The sequence below is a fragment of the Aricia agestis genome, chromosome 2, assembly GCF_905147365.1.
Source record: "Aricia agestis chromosome 2, ilAriAges1.1, whole genome shotgun sequence".
NCBI lineage: Eukaryota > Metazoa > Arthropoda > Insecta > Lepidoptera > Lycaenidae > Aricia > Aricia agestis.
This window is the reverse complement of record NC_056407.1, coordinates 14,458,478-14,465,832: the sequence shown is the minus strand read 5'-3', so window position 1 is coordinate 14,465,832 and position 7,355 is coordinate 14,458,478.

Genomic DNA, 7,355 nt, shown 5'->3' with positions numbered 1-7,355 from the left:
AGATAGGAGGTGTACGCTTAAAATATGTTATTTCATAAGCAGACAAGCAATAATTGTAAGATTAATCCCAGAAAAGTGTTTTTATGATTGAAATTATAACAATGGAAATAAGTATCGAAAACCTTAAGAAGGAAAAATTGTTACATGTTCCTAAGTATTCCAGTGTTCTTATAATAATTTATATTATTTCTTAGATGATTCTGAGATCATCTTAGAAGCAATAATAATTATTATGTGTCGTGTAAGGAAAATTATTTTTGAAAGAGGATAACATACTTTTGTGTTTCAGACTTTAAGTGTTTCCTATTTAAAGAGAAATAAAAAAAAAAGTAAAAAATTAATATAATATTGTAATAAAACAAAACTACATATTACATAATTAAGGTGACGCCGCTTAAAGTAAAAACCGTGTTTATCTAACACGGTTTTTACTTTAATGTTTTAGATTGCTTGTTTTCTATGAGAGGCCGGCCCGACCTCTCATAGAAAACAAGCAATCTAACAATCGAACAGCAAGAAATGGAAAGGGCGTAAGCGACAAAATGGTTTTTGTCTCGTAATTTAAAAATCATTAATATTTTTCAAATAAGTTATAGGCCAAATTAAAGTGTATGCTTGAACCAATCTATGTTAAAATTTTGGAAGCTTAAATCACTCTCCTCTGTTGGAAAAATTAGAATCCCTTTTGTTACAGAGGTATTTTCGATTGACTATTCTGTGTTATAAAAGTTGACCAATCGTGTTATGCTATGTATAATTCAAAGACAAAAACATGATGAATACTGACACTGAACTTTAATTTCTTAGCTTTAGGGCGTTTGTGCACTACACGGAATTTTACCGTCCGGCGTTCATAACTTTCACGTTTGCCATATAAATAAGGTAGAAAATCGAGATGCCGCGCCGCACTGGATGGTAAAATTCCGTGTAGTGCACAAACGCCCTAAGTCATTGCTGAGAAAAACCGATATCGCTACAGTCAAATTATCAAGGCGTCGCCTTAAACTGCCTACTTTTCGGCTTATAAAATCTCTATTTTACTTGGTACATCAAATTATCGCCACACTCAGAGACAACAAAATATGATAAAATCGCTCTTGCAATTATCAGGTGATTGCTCGTAAACCCGTGAGAAATTGATAATAATGTTTACATATTTGAAAAGTGCTAATAAAGCTCTTTCTTTTGATACCCCACACGAAATTGTCACGAAAAATATTTTTTTTGTTCTTTACTTTCAGTCCCCTAGATGGTGCTACAGTCAATTTAACGTGATGTCATGTAGCCTATAACCAGCGGACGGTCAAGAGGCTTCTAACGACATCTCATTTGTCCAAATGCGTTAAGTAGTCTTAAAGTTACGAGGGAACAGATGAACATCCATATCCACATACATACATACATGCAGGCCAAAATCATAACCCTCCTTTTTGCTTCGCCGTAGTCGGGTACAGGCCAAAATCATAACCCTCCTTTTTGCTTAGTCGTAGTCGGGTAAAAAAATATATTAACAGTTTATCTTAGTTGTTTTAATCTTCACTTGCTACGTACCTATGCTGTGCGCATCCGCTGCGTAGCAGACGTATGACGTCACCCGTCGTAGAGGCTACACCGTAGACAGCAATTAGCTGCTTTTTCATCTCCCCGTGTACTAATAAGTGGCTTCATTCACACAATAATGTGTAACGCATTTCACATTTAAGTAACATCAAGTCGATAATGATTAATTAGAATATGCTTGTATGAAAAATTTATAATTTAATAGGTACCGTATTTATATTTACGTATTATAAAGTACTAGAGATCTCCCAATGGTCGAAATTCGACCGTACTTGTAACGACATTAGGACTACTACCTATATTTCGTAAAAAATATTGACTTCATCATAGTTTTTTTAAATTTTTGTCTCTGGGACTCAGCTGATCTCAGACTGGCCTTTTAAGCATTGTCTAATAGTATCTTAAATTAAATTAAAAAAAAACAATAATCCATTTTCAATTTGTCAACTTGTTGTCAACAGACTTCAACCATAAATAAAAGAGTATAATTCGTATGTATAGGCTTGTCACTCAAAAATCTGTCATTTTTCCTAGTGGTGTCGTAGTGTGTGTAACGTTTTATTTGTTAAAAATATATATGACAAAAGCATCATTTAAAAAAAATATTAGCTCGATGCACTCCTTCACCATATAAACTATAACTGTGCGAAATTTCATGCACCTACGTTTCCCCATTTTTCGTAAAAAGGGTTACAAAGTTTTTCTCTCACGTATTAATATATAGATTTTATAGTAGGTAATTTATAATGCGTAAAAATACCTATTACATTAGTTATATAAAAGCATACAGTATAAAGTTAGCGAGTAAAGGATATCATATATTTTATTTATACACCTTAAGGAGTCATAGAAATGAGTGAAATGACCTTAATCCCTTTATGTCGATTATGTTAAACTTGATGACGTCCGAAACTCTGTTGCGCCAAAATTTGTTTATCGTGCGGGAAGCGTACATTTTTCAGGGATAAAAGTTATTTATATATTAATATGCAAGCGAAAAACTTTGTAACCCTTTTTACGAAAAATGGGGAAACGTACTTGCATGAAATTTTGCACAGTTATAGTTTATATGGTGAAGGAGTGCATCGAAATAATATTATTTTGAAATTATGCTTTTATCATTTTTTTAACAAATAAAACATTACACATACTACAACACACACACATGAGAAATGATAGATTTTTGAGTGACAAGCCTATACATACGAATTATACTCTTTTAATTATGGTTGAAGTCTGTTGACAACAAGTTGACAAATTTAAAATGGATTATAGTTTTTTTTTATTGAATCCAAGATACTAAGACAATGCTTACACGGCCAGTCTGAGATCAGCTAAGTCCCAGAGACAAGAGTTGAAAAAAAAAATGATAAAGTCAATATTTTTTACAAAATATAGGTAGTAGTCCTAATGTCGTTGAAACCAAGGTCGAATTTCGACCATTGGACGATCTCTAGTCTTATATATTTTGTCGGGAATCAAAATATCTCCATACCAAATTTTAGCAAAATCGGTTCTGTGATTTTGACGTCAAGAGGTAACAGACATACTACAACTACATAATAATTATTATGAATGGGAAAGTGTCTGTACCATAATGTCTGTACACACTTTCGCATTCATAATATTAATATGTAGTTGTAGTAGTATGTCAAAATATGTTTACATTTTATTTTAAACTTTTGACATTTTTAAACTTAAGTTTTAAATCATAGTTTTATAACGGGTGACCTTCTAAGTACTCAGCACTTAGTACCCAAGTACTTACAGGTATAAAAACTAAAAATCTGGATTCCACGAGCGTCGTGTCTCACTTGCAGCTGACTGCTGACCTCGAGGCTCGACACTACGGAATACATAAACTTATCACACAATCTTACGTGTCGACACCCGATGCGTTTTGTTGCATTTTATTTGGAGAGTTTTAATGTGTGGAGTGGCTATAGTTTAATAGTTTTATTGTTATTTTTGTTTGTTGAATCACACGCCTTATAAAAGCTTTGGCCTCTGGGCGTTTCTTCGAGACGATCTACAGATTAAATAACATAGTAAATATTATGTTTATGTTTGAAAAGAATCACAATTGTTTTTGAGTGTTTGTTTATAACATATTAATTATTTTCTTTGGCTCGCTCGCGTTTATTAGGTATATACTCTTGACGACATGACGAATTAAAGGCTGAGAGAATCTGTTGTTCTCATAATGAGAGGCTGGAGATAGTTGTTTGTTTTTTTTCTTTTTAAATAAATTTATATGTTACGTTCACATCATAGACAATATAATAAATTTCTAAAATCTTAGTTCACTGAGCTCGACCTTTGCTACGGAGCTCAGAGAATGTAGAGCCGAGGCAAACAAGTAAACTCTTTCATTCTCAGGGCTAAAGTAAACTACTCTACATATTTGTGTATGAACTTTTCAAGATTGCCCGCGATGATTTCGTTTCCTACTCACATCTTACGTATATGGAAAAGGTCAATTAATACTTGCCGGAAACAATGATTAAAATAAAAAGTTTTTAATGTTTATTTCGAGCGGCCAACATTATTTTTTACCAGGTGTGGTTCGAAACTTCTTAGCGCAGTAATTAATTAAAGAGCCGTACAATATCAAATTTTAATACATAGATCCTATGTCCATTCCCGGGACCCAAAATATACAGGGTGTAACAAAAATAAGTGATAATAATTTAAAGGAACACGTACATAACGTGTTCCTTGTAGAGAGTTCACTGTAAAAGTAGCAGCGCTGAAAGACCAAAATTTTTTTTCACTTTTGTATGGGGGAACTCGTGACGCTCGGGCCCTTGCCCATACAAAAGTGAAAAAAAAATCGTCATACATTTTGGATAATGTAATATATGTTAGAAAAAATATAAGTAAATTTAAAGTTAAAAGTGACATTCACTCTAGGAATACTAGAAATAAGCACAAGCTAGATATGCCGGTGATCAGACTTAGTAAAGTCAGTAAATCTTTTAAAGGTCAATGTATACGCCTTTATAACAAAATCCCAGAAAATGTTCAAAATCTTTCCATTAATAAATTTAAAAAAGTAGTTAAAGAACGTTTGTGTGCCAAAGCCTATTAAAAGGTCAATGATTTCATAAACGATGGCACACCTTGGGAGTAGGATGGCTTCTTGCAAGGCTACTTCTTCATTATTATAGGACTTACAATTATGTATGTGGATATTGTATATAATATTTAGTTACACAATTGTAAACTTTATTTTAAAAGATTAATTTTTTTCTCACTTTTTTTGGTAAAAAAGTGGGCCCCGTGCGAGTTTCTTACGCCCGTTCTTCTCGCCGGGTTAGTTCCCGAACCGGTGGTAGGCATCATGTAGGACATTCTGAAAACATTTATTTTAAATTTATTCAGAAATAAAACAATTTTGATTTTGATTTTGATTTTCTTTCAGCGCTGCTACTTTCCCAGTGAACTCACTACAAGGAACACGTACACACCCTAAAGTATAATCACTTATTTTTATTACACGCTGTATGTATTTAACGTAGTATAGAGGTTCGACGGCTTAACAGACAGACAATAGACATACATTCCGCACATACCCACCCTAGCCGTTACATACTTGTTAAAGAATAAATGTCACAATCGTGATGGTCACTGTGATTCTTACTCGTGTGGTCTACGGGGTACATTACCGACAAGGAAATGGCATTTATAAATGCGCACATAAAATTTCACAGAGTAATTCAGTAAGGTCCACAAATTACGTGAGGTGGGGGTCAAGTCAAATCTCATCTAATCTCACGTTGGGGAGTTGGGGAGGGTCTCGGAAAATCTCACGTAATTTCAAAAACACATTTTTTCTCAACAAAATTCATATATTTTGGTACATTTCATCCAGATTGTATGTAATATAATTTTGTTAGTAATATAATTAGTAGTATTGGTCTTCAGTCTAGAAGATACAGAGCTAAATAAAACCAAAACTTTATAAGATATTTGGTAGAATAACGATATTATCAACTCCTGAAGAAAGCGGAAGATGATAGGTAAAGCTCCAAAACTTTAATGGCCTTTAAAAAGTTTAATTGCCCTCTTAATTTGTTAATCTCTACATTTAGTTAATCTATAACAGTCGTGAAGGCGTGGTCTGTCGTCTGTACTCGGAGATTAATCAAGTACTCAACCGAATCCGAGGTCCCAAAACAATGACCTTAACATACAAGAAATGTTATCGCACGCTAATGCCAAATGTCTACGACTTTAATTGATACGTAAAATGGTATTTAAAATATTTAAATGATATCATTGGTGGCTTAAACTCTGTATTTTGTAATATAGCAGATAATAGTGTTACCTAAAACTTCATGACACGTTGAAATTCGATTATCGCACGAGTTCCGTAAAATTTTCTGGAATAAAAACCTTTTAATGTTGTATATTATATTTTGATGAAGTTTATTTCATTGGCTTACGCGTGAAGAGGTAACAGACAGACAGACAGAAGTATTTGTATATGTATATAAACTTTCACATTAATAATGTTAATATTATTACCGACTTCCAAAAAGGAGGAGGTTATACTTTCGGTTATATCTTTTTTTTTTTTTTGTATGTTCAACAATAACTCAGCCGTTTGTAATCCGATTTTCAAAATTCTTTTTGTGTTGTATAGGGTTTAACTCTAATTTGGTACCATGTTCACAAAAGTGGTGATCTGATGATGAGATCCTGGTCGGAGGAATCGAGGGGACTCCTTGAAATTTGTATGGAAACATATAGTGATTTTGATTTTTTCTGAAGCATGTGAGGTAAATGCTACCAAAAAGTAAGATTTCGCACCAGGTTATATCCTGGATCCGAAGGTACCCAACAGAACTTTTGAATCCTTATAGATACAGATTCGGGGATTTTGGCGTTGTTTAAAAAACTGAAAGCATAAGCCAACACATCAATTTAATTAATCATCATCATCACAATCATAATTATGCCATGGGTCATCACATTATGACCCAATTATTGATGCTTTTCGTGATATTTTGCATCGAAGCAGATGTTTTTGATGATTATTTCGCTGTTTGTGGACCGATTTTCAAAATTCTTGTGTTGTTGTATAGGATATAATCTTGATTTTGTATAATAATTACGAAAGCGGTGCACTGATGATGGGATCTATGAGCAATCGAGGGGTATCCTTGAAATTTATCAAAAGACTCATAGTGGTTGAAATGTTGTTTCTAGTAACTTAAACATATGTTACGAATAAGAGAAAGTTCATACGAAGGTGTCTCTTGGTCCAAAAGCACTGAACAGAACTCCTGAACCTTTAAAGATAAATGTGTTTAAATTGCAGCATCGCTTAGATAACTGCAAGCATTTACCACAATTTCACTTACAGTAACATAATGTGAATAGTTAACTTTCGTAGTGGTTATTTACGCATAAAGCCTTATCTTGTAGATAACTAAAAAGAGTGAAATTATTATTTTTAACAAAAAATTAAAACCGACTTCCAAGGTAAAAACAATAATAATATGAACTAAAAAGTATTAAATAACTCTTACTCTATAATAGTGCCTTTTTCAGAATTCGTCTAAATCTCAACTATTTCTGTACATACAACAGTCTTCATTACTATGAAGTCGGTACCAGTCCCAAAAGCTTCAGATATTCTGACATTGACTGAACTCACAATAAAATTAGCTGGTACCGACTTCAAAGTAATGAAGACTGTTGTATGTACAGAAATAGTTGAGATTTAGACGAATTCTGAAAAAGGCACTATTATAGAGCAAGAGTTATTTAATACTTTTTAGTTCATA